Source organism: Panthera uncia (assembly GCF_023721935.1).
Source record: "Panthera uncia isolate 11264 chromosome A1 unlocalized genomic scaffold, Puncia_PCG_1.0 HiC_scaffold_17, whole genome shotgun sequence".
NCBI classification, from domain to species: Eukaryota; Metazoa; Chordata; class Mammalia; order Carnivora; family Felidae; genus Panthera; species Panthera uncia.
This window is the reverse complement of record NW_026057577.1, coordinates 62,422,250-62,438,395: the sequence shown is the minus strand read 5'-3', so window position 1 is coordinate 62,438,395 and position 16,146 is coordinate 62,422,250. Positions and strand designations below refer to the sequence as shown.

Below are 16,146 nucleotides of genomic sequence, written 5' to 3'. Positions count from 1 at the left end.
ATGCCTCTGGGCTCTGCGACTGTGGGGGAAGAATGTACTTTTCTGGAGACTTGCCGTGACTGGGAATTTATAGTATAAGTTCTGTGCAAGACGGTTATAGTACGGTAGCATTTGTGCTCTTTACAACAGGCACCTAAACTGCCTATAATTATCTCTCAGAGCTCAGATCACCCACAAGGAACTGAGAGGCTACTGATTTTTCTCAGACTGGGTCCAGAATTGCCAAGGCTGATTCTCCCTTATTATAGCATTATTGCTCAGCATTCACACATGAATACCTCAGAACATCCCCAGATAGACAGACATGGGAGCCCAAAGTCTTGGTTGCTTTGACATTCACTTAATCCCGTAAAGAGAACATTACTAATCTTCCTTGTTTACAAATATTTGTGATATGGTGTCAGCAGGGCCTAGAGGAAGACAGTCTGGTCACCCACTTGAGCACCTCAGTTGAGCCACTTACATCCAAACACACACTTATAGAGGAATCTTCCCTTGAAATGAGAACAGAATTTTCATAATGGGATGCTGTCAACTGTTCAGAGGCAGGAATTTCTCTCAAGGTCAGATCACCCTTACTTTTTCTTTTCTATGCTACAGGGCTCGAGGAGGGAGAGGGTAAGAGTATACAAGGATTCTTACTGTATTTAGAAGGCATATGTGGACCCTAATGTCACTTAAATATTTCATATTGATGAAGTCTCTAACCCTAACCTACTGCTGATATCAGTGTGAAGTTGTGGCTGGTCCTTAAACCAGAGGTCGAGAGAGTCTAAATATAAGCTCCAACTAATAATATCTATACAATGGCATAAAATTTTTTTCACATCTCTGGGTCATCTTGTTTTCTTCATATTGTGAAGAAAAATTTAGTTTCAATTACCTTTAATAGCTTGGAAGTTCCATTGAAGACATCTGGTCATCATTTGATAATCCCAGTATAAGGGAGGTTACCCTGGACAGGGTCCTGGAGAAGTGTCCACCTGCTTCTGACTCCCATACATGGTTAGCTATGAATTCTTTCAAGAGAACCATCAGGTTTTGAGAAATAAAGCAAACTATTCTCACTTCCATTCTTCATGGTGGAACATCCAAGCCTTTTCTCTCCTACCTTACACTGTATTCAAATAAGCTCATTAATCCACATAATTTCTTTGAATTCCAGGGCTTATTTTGAAGCACAAAGAAATTCTCTCCCTTATTGTACCTGGTTCCAAACAAGACTTTAAATCCATGTTAGGAATTGCACTGGCAAGCCTGTGGCTGAGATTTTCAATTCAGAATTGGGATTTTGTGGTCTCAACAAACTAGTCACTATTCTTTGGAGTGCATCATTATCAGAAACAACAGAAAATGGAGGGGAAAGGACTGGATTTGGATTCAGAGACCTGGATTTAGATCTGACCTTTGCAGTTATTGGTTAAGTGACCTTGAGCCAGTTGTTTGATCTTTCTGCGATTGAAGATATATAAATCAAGTAATTGAACCAGAAACAGATGGTCTTCGGTTCATGCAAGCTAGGAGAGTATTTTGACTAAATGGGTAGGTTGCTTACTGTACAAAGGTTATCAAGCCATTCTCTTCATAGATGAAATTGAAAAGGATTATATATTGGAAAAGTAGATTTAAAAGTTTTGGGTTCCCTGGGAGCTTTTTCAGGTAGGGGAAACAAACAAACAAACAAACAAACAAACAAAAAGCAGCAATTTAATCCCTTGTAAGAACTGCTGGGTATCTGGGTTTATTTTTCACAATGGCAATAGTTTCATGGCCCAGATGTGCTCTAGAGCCTTGCTGCTCAAAGTGTGGGGTCATGCATCAGAATTGCCTGGAAGCTTGTTAGAAATGTAGATTGTCAGGACCGCTTAACTAAGTCAGAAATCTGTTTTTTCAAAATGATCCCCAGTAGACACCCACATACACACTGAAGTTTGAGAAATTCTGCACAAGACTTTCAGTAGCTAAAAGTAATTGGCATTCAGTTATATAACACCACATTAGAGGCAAAAATACTTATTATTGTTTTTGCAAATCAAGACGACATTGAAAGTCAATGAAAATAAGAAATGTACCAATAAAATATGAACATTTCATTTGGAAAAAGGATTGAAAATTTCTTCAGATAGCCATAAAAGGGGAGCTTATTAATTTAGTTCAATATGGCAGAATGTGAATTAAATATCTTTTGGAATATAGCTAAAGAAATTTAAGTTTCATGATACAGGAATGATAAATACATAATTAATAGACTTACTTTAACAACTATTTTGTCAATATGTTACAAATTAGAAAAAAGTGTTTCCAGTGCCAGAATTAATATTATCTACATATGATTTTTTAATAAATGGATTTTAGATTTTAGAGCAGTTTCAGGTTTACAGAGAAATTGAGCAGTGAGTTCCCATTTATCCCTCTACCTGCCTGTATTGTTGCCCCTATTACTAGCATTCGCATTAATAGGGCATATTTCTCATAACTGATACAACAGTATTGATTATTTTGAACTGACATCCATAGTTTATATTAGGGTTCACTTTTTGTATTACACAGCCCTATGGATTTTGAAAAATACATAATATCATGTCTACCATAGCCTCGTAAATGGTTTCACTGACCTAAAAATCTTCTGTGCTGTCTAGTCATCCCTTCTTCTTTTGCCAAATCCCTGGCAAGCACTGATTTTTTTTTTTATCTTTGTCTCTATAGTTTTGCCTTTTCCAGAATGTCATGTAGTTGGAATCCTGCAGTGTATGTGTCTGGAATAATATAGTGTACAGCCTTTTCTGGCTAACTTCTTTCACTTAGCAATATATATGTAAGGTTCCTCCATGTCTTAATAGCTTTAAAAAAAACACTGAATAGTATTCCATTTTATAGATGTATCACTGTTTGTTTATTCATTCACCTATTAAAGAACACCTTAGTTGTTTTCAACTTTCTGGCAGTTATAAATAGTGCTGCTATAAACATTCATGTGCAGCTTTTTCTTTTGTCTTGTGTGACAGTCTTAAACTTACCAGAGTAAATACCTAAGAGTTCAATTGCTGTGTCATTTTGTAAGAGTGCATGTAAGAGTAAGAAACCTCAGGGCCACCTGGGTGGTTCAGTCAGTTAAGCCACCCTGTTAAGCCACCAGTTAAGCATGACTCTTGATTTCAACTTAGGCCATGATCTCATGGTTCTTTAGATCAAGCCCTGTTTCAGGCTTTGTGCTGAGTGTGTGGAGCCTGCTCAAGATTCCTCCCCCCCCCCCCCCCCCCGCCCCTCTCCTGCATGCATGCATGCTCCCACTCTCTCTGCCCCTCCCCTGTTTGCATGCACACCCTCTCCCTCTCTGTGTCAAAATAAATAAATAAACACTTTTAAAAAAAGTAAGAAACTTCCAACCGCCTTCCACAGTGGTTGTACCATTTTGCACACTTACCTGTGATGGATGAGAGTTCCAATGTTCTGTAACCCCACCAGCATTTGTTACTTTAGTGTTTTGGATTTTAGCCATTATGTGTGAGTTTTTTTATCATGACAGTAGCAGAGGTTATAATTTTATAAGACTAATAATAATTAGTATTTTTATATAGAATTACCAAATTATACATGCTCTTAAAATTCCATAGAATAATGTGAAATACACACATGTACATATATGTATACATATGTATATACATGCTTGTGTATGTGTGTATACATTATAAAATGTAAATTATAGGGTGAATTGAGCACCAAAATTGTCTAAAGGTTAGACTTTTGAAAGGAATTTTTAAGTACACAGTTTTCTTCTGGGAGCCTCATTTTGGGCTGACTAGAAGTAATCATATTTTATTTGTTGCCTAGTAACAAATCTAATGCCTTAGGGAAGGACGATTTCTTCATTCCCGGAACTCCTTACCACTGAAGGCATTCTGTGCATTGTTCCCTATGTGTGCACAGCTCCCAGCCTTCAATTCCTGTTAAGCATAAATTTTTGTGGTTCTTATTCTTTGAGGAAGGAGAGCTGATCTAGGTGTTCACCAAGCCCTGAAAGAAAAAGGACTGGTTTAAAGAAATAGCCCATATTATCAGATTAGCTGAAGACAATATGCTCTCTAGTCCCTTTTCCCACTGAAGAAGTTGGCCAGAAAAACACAGAATCTAAAACTTTCCTCCTTATATGTTATGCTAACTATTGTAAACCAGTTTGGTCTTAATTTTGCACTATTGATTAATGGATTCATACATTCAATAAATATTTACTTATTTTTATTTTTTGACTCGTATCAGATATTTACTATGACTTTATGAATAGTATTAATTCTAACCTAACATTAGAAAACACTTACCAGTAATACTGACAATAAGGATTTCCATCTTTGAAATCAAGCGCTTATTTGTATCACAAACCTTGGCATTGAATTCAGCAAGGAAATCAAAGTGCTTTTTAAGATCTATGGGAAGGATTGCTTCAATGACTAAAAAATGAAAGCACTTGAATTCCATGTGATCAAGATTAAAAAGGAAGTTGTATTCTGGGCAAGAAAGATATAGATTCCAAGCTGATGCAGCATGGGCCTATGAGTCATTTTACTTTTGTAACTCAAATATTTCCCTTTTCTCAGAGTTAGCCAATGATATTTTCCATTTTGAGGATCATGTGTAATTGGCTTAATAACATATTTGGCAATTACATGTTATCTGTGTTATGTGGTGCTTAGTAAACATACAGACTCTGGTCCCACGTCTCTCCATTGCATCAAAATCTTTGGTCAGTACCCTCAACATAGTTAAAAGCATCCATATGGTTTGTGGGTGTACCAGGCTAAGGACAACTCAAAGAATGGCCTTTATTCTCCAGTTTACACTGGGGGAAGCCTGCCATTAGGGGAGACTTCTGGATTAGGCCAGGGTTTTTAATGCAGCTGTCTCTAGCCCAATTGATGAATGATCAATTAGCACTTAATGGTTCTGTGCTTCAAAATTCCTATCCGATAATTCAATTTAACAAACACCCAGACCTTCACACTGTGTTATGTGCTAGAAATAACATGTCTATAAAAACTGGAATTAATAATCCTTTGTCCTAACTGAGGGTTGATGGAGGGAGATGGGTGGAGGATGGGCTAAGTCAGCGATGGATATTAAGGAGGGCACTTGTTGGGATGAGTGCTGGGTGTTACATGTAAGTGATGAATCACTAAATTCTACACCTGAAGCCAACTTTACCATCTATGTTAACTGACTAGAATTTAAATTAAAGCTTGAAGTAAAACATTACATACAAAAAAAGTGATAATCCTTTGTCCTGCTTCCCTAAACAGGATACTTGTTAGTGTTAGATGAGAGGTTTGAAAACATACTTTACATATTTTAAAGGGTTAATTATCCCTGATGGTCTAATAATTTTAAGTATAATGGGGATTCCCATTGATGTTTAATTTCCCCCTTTCTCTAAAAACATTTTAATTGTAATTTTTTTAAGGAAAAAAATGAGTGGGGGCCAAGAGGGAGCTCAATTCACAGCTTTATGCTTTTCTGTAAGAATTCTTGTCTTAACATCCCTGATTCTTATAAATAATTATTATTTTTAAAAATTACTCTTTCTACTTTTAGCTCAATGGCCTCTTTACTTTAACTTTCCACTGAAGGATCAGTTTGCCCTAATAAAGTATTTACTTGAAAACTGTGTGGAAACTTTACCTGGAGTTATTACTGACACCTGCAAGCCATGTAACTACACTAGCTAAATCAAGACCTCTAAAGAGACTTCCAAAATAGACTTGTCTCAAACTCCAAAAGATTTTCTGACTGTGGGTTGAAATTTCTAACTCTACTACTCACCAGTGACTTTACAGGTCAGTGTTGGGCGCCTTAACTGTGTAAACCAAAGGTTCTCAAACTTACTGTACAGCTGGGACTACAGATAAATATTCAGATTTCTCTTGCTTATCTATAGATATTCCAATTTAATATATATGATTGTGGATCCAGGTCTGACTGTTAATAAGCACCCTACTGAAACTGATGCAAATTATTCTGGAACACTGATTCTCAACTGTGGCTGCACATTAGAATCACTTGAGGACCTATGAAAAATACTGATGCCTGGCTCCCACCCCAGAGACTATGATTTAATTGGTCTGGAATATGGCGTTAAGAGTTTTAAAATCTCCCCAGATGATTCTAATGCACAACCAAGGTTGAGAATCAGTGTTGTAGAACCATATTGTGAGGAATTACTATACCTTTAAGAAACTAAGCAGAAAAATACTTAAAAAGAAGCCAAGCTTAGGGTACACAAACATAATCCTACACTAAATGTATAATCATGCAACCTTATTGAATTTTGTCGTTTTCAACCATTTACAGCAAGAACTGATTGAAAGAATCAGTCCAGAGAAAGATATTGGCTTATTGTTTGTAAAATATGTTACCCACCCCCCCGCCCAGGGGCTCCTGGGTGGCTCAGTCGGTTAAGAGTTCGACTTCAGCTTAGGTCATGATCTCACAGTCCATGAGTTTGAGCCCCGCATCAGGCTCTGTGCTGGCAGCTCGGAGCCTGGAGCCTGCTTCACATTCTGTGTCTCCCTCTCTCTGACCCTCCCCCCCCGTTTATGCTCTGTCTCTGTCTCAAAAATAAACAAACATTAAAAAAAAAATTTTTTAAATATGTTATCCCTTAATCTATCAGAGTTCCAAGGCATTTTAATTTTCGTGTTTTCATCCTTTGCAGGAGCCTTACAAAGAGCACTGAGATACGTATAATGGATATTTATACTATTCAAATATAGACATAATTTGTGATTTTTGCAATGAGATATTTGCATATTCGCAAACTCAAAATATTTGAAAATTGCCACTTTTAATAACAGTTAAAGATTTTTTCCCATTGCTTATTGAAAGAAATTTGTCAAGAAAACAAATCTCGACAAAAAAGATGTTAAACAAATTTTGCTAGAAAATTATACACATGAAAGTGTTGTGTTTATACTAATAGGCCTGACCTTCTAGAACTGATTCATTCATGATTATATAAAGGATGTCCAGAAATATAGGTGGTACCACAAATAGAGTTTAAAATATGTTTTTTTGGATGTAACAGGTTTCTCACCTTGGGCTCTTAACATTGATTTCCACATTCCTGTCCTGTAAACTATCATTGTCCATCCCAGTGACCCATGTAAGGCCTCATTCTCCCCTGAAGCTTTACCCAATCCTGTCAAGAAGTAATTTATTTATTTACACATTTAATAAATATTTTGGGGGGAGCTTACTTACTATTTTGCCAGGTTGCCAACATGTGCTTAGGAAAGTATATAAGCTCCCTGACTCTGCTGCTTGGTCCCATCTTGAAAATACGGTTAACAAGTAGGCTACTTTGTCCTGGGCTGGTGGCCCTCCAGGCCCTTGAAACTGTACATGGTCCGAAGCTATAGCAGCCATTTTGATGACATTGGGATACTCTGTGTTCCTTGGGGCTGGAAAGTCATGTGACTTTTTTTCAGAGACTCACACATCCTTTTATACACACAGCTGCTCAGCCTAACAGCTCTTTCATTCAGGGTCAAACTGACACATGAGGGGACACCATGGCCATACCTCTCTTATTCTCATCTCTACCATTTTTCCCAGAGAGACTTTTTGCAGACTCATTTGGCTTTAATCAGTTATAAAAGCAATAGCATCTGTGCACATTGGCTCCATAAGGCTCTGAAGCCTACCCGTCCAACAGATATATGTTAACTCCTTGCTCTGTGCCAAGCGCTGTTATGGACGCTAGGATACAACACTGATCCAAAACAACCAAGTCGCTGGTATCATAGGACTTTCATTCTAATGGGGAGGTAGGTAATAAAAACTATGATACATACATTTACCATATGGCCCAGCAATTGCCCTCTTGGGCATTTATCCCAGAGAAATGAAAACTTGAGTTCACACAAAAATATATAAGTGGTTGTTTTTAGGAGCTTTATGGATAATAGCTAAAAATAGAATCAGCCAAGATGTTCTTCAACAGGTGAATGGTTAAACCAACAGTGGTACATACATTACTCAGCAATAAAGGGAAAGCAACTGCGGACACATCCAATAACTTAGATAAATCTCCAGGAAATTAAGCTGAGTGAAAAAATGCCAGTCCCAAGAGAATACATACTAGATGATTCTAATTATATAGCCTTTGTGAAATAGCAAGAATTTAGAAACAAAGGACAGACTAGTAGTTTTCAAGTGTTAGAGAAGAAGGGAGGGGGATGGATGTGCTTATAAAAGGATATGAGGTATTTTCATGGTTTTGGAACTCTTTAGTATATTGACTGGGATGATAGATGCACAAACTTACATATGTGATAAAACTGTATAGAATTACTTACATTTATACAAATGAGTAGAAGCAAAACTGGAGAAATAGGAATAAGACTGATGTAGTAATGTCAATATTTTAGTTGTGATTTTATATTATGGTTTTGAAAAATGTTAACCATTGAGAGGAACTGGGGAAAATGTACGTGGGATTTCTTTGTATTTTTTTATTTTTCTTTTTTTTTTTTTTTACAAATGGATGTGAATTTACAATTATGTCAACAAATATTTCAATTAAAATGATTAATGTAGCACTATATATTATCAAGTATTGATGCATATTATAAGGATAAAGACAAAGAGCAGAGGTGTTTGAGTGCTGTTTTAAAGCATGGCCAAGGAAGTTTTCTCCCAGCAGCTAACTTTTCTGTGGAGGCTGTAAATGAAGTTAGGGGGTTAGGCAAGTTAACAGAGAATAGTAAATGCTAGAGTCTTAAGAAGGGTATATACCTGGAGTATGGTGAATATTGAGGAGACGGGTGGAAAAGAGGCCTGAGAGGTAGTCAAGGGTCAGATTATGTAGGGCCTGATAAGCCAGAGGAAGGACTTTTTACTTTATTTATAATTGTGAAAGGGCATCTTTGGAGGGTGAAGAGCAATAAAAAGTATGCTCACTAACTTCTGTTTGGAGAGTACCTCTGGCTGTTGATGAACAGGCTGTGTTGGAGGCAAGAGTGGAACAGTTGAGACCAGCTGGGAGATGATGGTGGCTTGGACTGAGGTGGTAATGAGGACATGGGAAGAACTAAACAGTGTTCAGATTTGGAAACTGGTTTGAAGTGGATTCCACTAGGATCATAAATATTTGTTTTTTGCTAGTGAATTTCAGTAACATTATAACTTTTTTCACTTAAATTTTGCCATAGACTGGGGCTGTATGATACACCGTTACATTTTCCAGTATGCAATATTATTGACATTTGTTTCTAGCTTTTAACAGCATCATTAGCATAGAATCTAAACTTTTAAAGATGAAAAAAGATGTGTAGTACAAACACACATATAATCACTGCCTTTAGTATACATGATGTTACTTAATAAATTTTCAAATTTTGGTATTCTTAAAGGACTCATAAGATTGGTTGTCTTTACATGTATTTATCTTTCACATTAGCTAAGTCATAATGGTCAGATTCAGTATATTTTAAAGAAAACATAATAGAAGTGATATGTAAATCATCACTAATATAATTACATACTAAAATATAATACTGATTCTGAAAAAGAGGACATCATTGGTAAATCTGGAAATCACAGTTGCATTGAGTGGATATTTACTAACATCAACCTTTAAAATGTATCTTGATTGATTTTGCTCTCACAGTTCCCGGTTGATTTTGCAATCATGCCATAGCCTATAAGCTTAGAAAAATTTAAGGCAATATATGCCTTGGAAATAAATTATCCTTGGATATTCAGGAAGTTGTAATCATTTTATAAGATAACATCTTACACGAGAACATTTCTAAATGTAACTTCTTCCCCTCAACCATATATAAAAAAGGGTCCTTTTAGTGATAAGTAAATGATTTGCTTGTGACTCTTTCCAAATAAAATGAGTATAGTTTATTTATTGATTTATTTTTAAATGTTTATTTATTTATTTTGAGAGAAAAAGAGAGAGCAAGTGTGAGCAGGGGAGGGGCAAAGAGAGAATCCCAAGCCGGCTCCGTGCTGTCTGCACAGAGCCTGATGTGGGGCTCCATCTCATGACTGGATCGTGACCTGGGATCTCACAACTATGAGATCATGATCTGAGCCGAAATCAAGAGTTGGGTGCTTAACTGACTAATCCATCCAGGTACCTACCCCTGAGTATAGTTTATTGAAAGAAGGATGGCATGAAGCAGGTTGAGAATTCACTGTAGAGGAGACCCAAGCTTTGATTTCTTATATGCTGTTAACAAGTCATATCAACTTGAACCAATGATTATGCTGAGCCTTGGCTTCCTCATGCATAAAATGGAAATAACTGGGCCCTTAGCCTTCTTTTAGGTCCAGATTGATGATATCCAGGCAATTTAAAGTATACAATGTTACATACAATTAGAAGTTCTATACCTTCATAAACATGACTGGTTTTCAAAATACTTTTTCCTTAATTATGGTAAAAGAAATTGGGACTAAAATAAAACTAAAGTAAATACTGATTTTTATCTGAGCTAAATTTGCAGCAGAGAGGATGGGAACAATAGATGTCTCGATTTAAAAAGTAAAGTCTTGGGCGCCTGCGTGGCTCAGTCAGTTAAGCATCTGACTTTGGCTCAGGTCATGGTCTCACGGTTTGTGGGTTTGAGCTCCGCGACAAGCCCTGTGCTGACAGCTCAGAGCCTGGAGCCTGCTTTGGATTCTGTGTCTCCCTCTCTCTCTGCCCCTCCCCCACTCACACTCTGTCTCTGAAAAATAAACGTTCAAAAAATTTAAATAAATAAATAAATAAAGCAAAGTCTTGTAATCAAGAGTGTGTATCTTCTTAATAGCTGGGGTGAGAGAGAGGTAAACAAGGAAGGGGGTGGAGGGAAGGAGGGAGAATGGGTGAGAGAAAGAGAGAGAGAGAGACAGGGAGAGAGAGAGAATGAAAACATGTCGTGCTATTTTTCCAATTGTTTGGTTTTCAGTGAAACTCCTTAGAAGATTTGTCTGTACTCAGTGTCTCCTGTATGCTCTGTGATTACTTAAAGACCATAATATCCAGATTCTGATCACTTCCTACACTTCCACTTTTTTCTCTACGGCACTCTGATCCATTATTACGTACTCAAATGATTGTGCTATCTCTACATTTGTCTCTAGTGTATTTCTAAAACAACAGCCAAAGTGATCCTCTTAAAACACAACTCATATTAGGGCATTTCTGGGTACAACACCACCCTCACACACACACACACACACACACACACACACACACGCACGCACGTTTCCTACTTCACTTGGAGTAGAATCCAAACTCATATAGCAACCAAGAGACCAACGTGTTCTGTTCCTGCCATCTTGGATCTTCCCAACTATGTTCCATCATGCTGATTCCACTTGGATCACACCATTTTCCTTGCTCTCTGCAAACATGCCAAAGCTGCTTCCAGTGTGGGGACTTTTCATTTGTGTTCACATAAGCCTCTCCTTCCTAGATAACCATGAGGCTTGCTCCCTTTCTTATCAGATCTTTGCACAAGTGATATTCTCAGAGTGTTCTTCTCCAACCAGCTTGAATAAAATGTGGTATTGTAAAACCTTCCTTCACCTTCTCTCTAATCCCCATTCATCATATTATCATTTATTTTTTAGAACTCCACACCACCTGACATGTTATGTATTTATTTTTTATTATTTTTCTCTCCTCTGGAAAGTAAGCTTCCTAAGAGTGAAGACTTGATTCGTTTACTTGTTCCTCTTTTTCACTGCCTGAAAAGCTCATAGTAGGTGCTCAATAAATATTTGTTAAATAAATAAGTGAATAACTGCAACTTTAATCTGTTAACCAATCTCCCGTTAATGTATCGTCTGCTAATATCTGTCTTCCATAATGTTGGGCTTTGTGAAGGTAAAAAACAAATAAAAAAGCTCTGCAAAACAATGTATGCCTCCAATAGCTTATGAAGTTACTGTGGATAAATACACTCCTTCATCTAATGAAAGTCCTGTGACCAAATAAGTTTGGGAACACTGTACGTTTTTTTTCCTCCTTTTGGAGATGGTCAGTGTTCATTAACTTCTTGAAAGCTCTGGTGAGCCCTGGAGTATATAAAAAATGATAGATAAATAATTGTTACATGATTTTAAAAGCTTGTTTAAATTTGCTCAACTCGATTACCTGGAAAACATGGGAGTGGGAGAGCAGGAATAGCATTGAAAGCTCAGATGGAAACTTTCAACTTTAGGCAAAAGAGAGAGGATGGATGAAAACTTTAGGCAAAAGAGAGAGGTAGAGATGTGAGAAGGTGTGGGGCTCAAGTGAACAGTAAATATGGAAGTGGCAGCTGGGGTGAGGTTGAAAATTAATTCAGGGATCCTTTTCATCTGTTCATATGCTCATTTTAATGCATCAACACAAAAGGAGGAAAGTCGACCCACACATACTTGTCTATAAGCATTGATTCAGCACCTAAAATTCTCCCCAGAAATGGTGAATAGTTTAACGTTGCCTTGCTCCGGTGACTTCCCTTGTCTGAAACATGGAGGGATGAGCAGTGCTTCCCATCAAGATTATTGAGAGAGCCATTTGCCACTTTTGTTTCTAGACTCTGTGCCATTATTTGTGGTTTGCAGTCAGCCCACTCTTTGCCTTTGAGTCACTTTTGTTCATATACATTCTTACCAGCTCAGTCCATTATCTGCTGCCTTCTCCCAGTTGTGTATGCTTTAATGCTGCGTCTCTTCAGACTGAACAGAGGTCCTTGGTGAGCTACATTCTCACAGCCTAGGCAGTGAATCCTTCAAGAGTAATATGGTAAGACAGGAGCCGGCAGCACTCATGAGAGTGCTTCTGGGAGAAATGGGTCCTGAGAACCTGTAGTCACACATAAAACGTAAGCACAGTAGATGGTGGTTATGCCACACATCAGACATCTCTGAATATGCTCTTTCCGGACTGGTGCCAATTGTATACCTTCTTTCTTTATAGAACTCAACATCATCTGGTAGGTAAAGGTATGAGAATAGTTAACTGCGAAGATCTTGCATTTGCCTTTCCACGTGCATATTAGATTATAAAAGCCTTGAGGGCAAGAGTCTAGCTGTATGTCTTCTTTGCTAGCCTTTGCACAATAAAAGACACAGAGACACATTTAGGGCCAACAGCTCCATAAGTTGAACCTTATCATTTGCCAAAACCTGGCCCTGAACTAACTTCCCTACTTTTTTTCCCCATATTCCCTTTTAATACCACATCGCCCACTTAGCCACTTGTTCTTTTTCCTTTGTGTCCCTTGATTGCTCATTGTGCTGCTTTTGCCAATGTGCTTTCCCTGACAGGGAGAACTTTCCCTTATGGCTCGTCTATAAGACCAGGTGCACATCCTCCAGGAACCCCTTCATGATTTCCACTCCTGTAAGCAAGAAAGCCACGCTACTTTCTACCTTGATTGACAGTTATTTCTCCATTTGGTCTACCTTCTTTTGTATTTATTTGTGTATTTCTCATCACTCTGGATAGCTTAAAGACAATGTCCACCTGAGTCATCACGGATTCCTGATCATAACCTAGAATCGTGCCTTGCAGATCGCAGATATTCAAAATACAGTTGATAAATGAATGACTAGTAAGAGCTCAGCAAACACTTGCTTATTGTTTGACTACCAAAATAGAAACCTAGAGAAAACCATGGGGAATTGCAACAGAGACGATTGCAATCATTCTGTCTCTTGAACTAGACCTGTTGGGGTTATTTGACCTTATTTGGAAGAGTTATGTGCTTATTTTACATACCAATTTATCCCTTAAATCTAGTAGGTTTACAATAAATATTTGTTGAATGAATGACAAGATGCCTAATATCAGGGTATTATTTATACATTTTATATAATCTCAGGGAAGTACATATTTCTTTTTTCTAAGGTACAGTTTTGCTCGGTGTTATCAGGTACTGAGAACTATAGAAGCTATTTTGCTTATCTGACATAGACAAACTTAATGTTCAAATCCAGTAAGTATTCCATCCTAAGATCATGTTATTCCCACTCTACTATATGCTTTTAGATATCTCTTTTTATTTTTAACTTCCTTAATGTGTAGAGATTTTACTGCAAGCTGTTTCAACTGCTTTTGGGGGAAAATCAGAGTATATATTAAAAATAAATAATATTCCAAATTCTTTTCAATTGCCTCTGCATATACAATGAGAACAACAAACACAGTACAACATGTCCAACGGTAAAGATAAATCCCTTAAGGCCAGCTTCAGGGTCCAAATCATCCTTTTGTGGAGGTTGGGAAATTACTCCAAATTTCTATGGAGCTATATAAATGACTCATCATATTTGAATAGAGTAGCCCATGGAGTCCACTTAGAAGTTGATAAGATACCATTTTAGTGACAATACTATGCTAGCATTTTTCAGAATTGTTTTTTGTGTCTTCACTTAGGATAAAATTCATTGTATATTTGCAAATCTTTACACATGGATTTTAATTTTAGTTGTGGTTTCTTTTCCTGTTGTTGCTGTTGGGTTTCATGTGTTTTTTTCTTGTTTTTGTTTTTGTTTTTTGCTGAAATTTTCCATGTGCCTTTTTCTCTCTGTAAAAGATGACAATGTCCATGTTAATGCATTACTGCCAACATTACCATAATTATATAGCTGGGTTGACTCAGGATGACTATTATCTCTGGTTAATCTTTTAAGTCTGGACTTAAAAGTTTCTGGACTATCAATTGCCTTTTTATATATTTTTTTAATATTTTTAACATTTATTTATTTTTTTGAGACAGAGAGAGACAGAGCATGAAAGGGGGAGGGTCAGAGAGAGGGAGACACAGAATCCGAAACAGGCTCCAGGCTCTGAGCTGTCAGCACAGAGCCCGACACGGGGCTCAAACTCACGGACCGCGAGATCATGACCTGAGCCGAAGTCGGCCGCCCCACTGACTGAGCCACCCAGGCGCCCCTCAACTGCCTTTTTAAATTATAAACTCATTTAAGGCATTTAGTATATTTTTCCTGGATGGCCTCATATATCAAAAACTAAGCAAATGTGAAATTGTTTTATTTCTTTGGGGTAGTTTAACTCTTAATTGGCTCTATTTTTAATTGATATATCATACTCATAGGAAACATAATTTATTTCAATTTTTCTGAATATAGTCTTCTAAGAGTGTAAATGATATTTTTATCTGAGAACATAGTCTTTTTCTCTTTCAGGGCAATTGAATTGAAGGAAAATATTTATTGCCAGCTATCTTTCTGCTGTAGTTTATGACCTGCCATTCTCAAATGGTTCAGAGAATATATTTTAAATGAACCTCCTGGCCATTTTCTGTTTTTCAGAGACTTTGGACATGATTTGGTTTTGTCATTCAAAAGTACAGTCACACTTTAAGGTTCAAATTTCTTGCCCAACTTTTATTTGAAAGCTTTCTCACATACAGAACTCGGGAGTCTTGGTGGATTTAAAAGTAGACTGTCTTGTTTCCTTAAATATTTCCTTTTAAAAAACATGATTGATATTAAGTGCATTATTACTGTTAAAGGAAAAAGGGACCATGGGAGATCAGAAAGAAATAAAACACTAAGTTTTTCCTTTATTATTTGTAATGACTTCTTGTATGCAATTATATACACACTGGTGATTTCACACCTGCCTGGACATGTCCAAAAACAAGAGGCCATGACTGAAACTGCAGTATGGAGCAAGGGCAAGGAGTAGTTTGATCAGCAGACTATACTTTTAGGATATGGCAGGGAAAGTATGTGCATTTCCTGTGGGCCCGATGTGAACCTCTCAAAACCAAGCAGCTGTGTTATCTTAGGAGAGATGGAGCCCAAGGACAAAGGCCAGAGAATCTCCCTGGCTCACCAGAGGGGTGGTCCCCAGGGAACCAAGAGGCAGAGGATAGTGACCTGTCAGAGAAGGCGGCTGAGACAAGGCATTTCTCAGAAATGAGGTATCTTCAGAAAACCCACAAAATTGCCCCAGGAGACAATGAACCCACAATGGTACATTCAACACATCCATTAGTCACCAGCGTCACCTTTCAACCTGACCATCAAGGAAGACTTTCCTCTTGTCTACTCTACGAAGGCGTGGATGGGGCAAGGAGTTGATGGGCACAAAGGAGCTTGCGCACCCGCCTTCAAGATCTAGGTTTCCCCTTCTAG

The 16,146-nt window shown here is 37.5% G+C and overlaps 1 protein-coding gene across 1 annotated transcript in view; it reads left to right on the top strand.

Annotated features, from left to right (window-relative positions):
• The window catches only part of EDIL3 (EGF like repeats and discoidin domains 3), a 283,403-nt gene that overhangs the window by 65,752 nt on the left and 201,505 nt on the right, over positions 1–16,146 (top strand). The gene's annotated exons all lie outside the window — the stretch shown is intronic.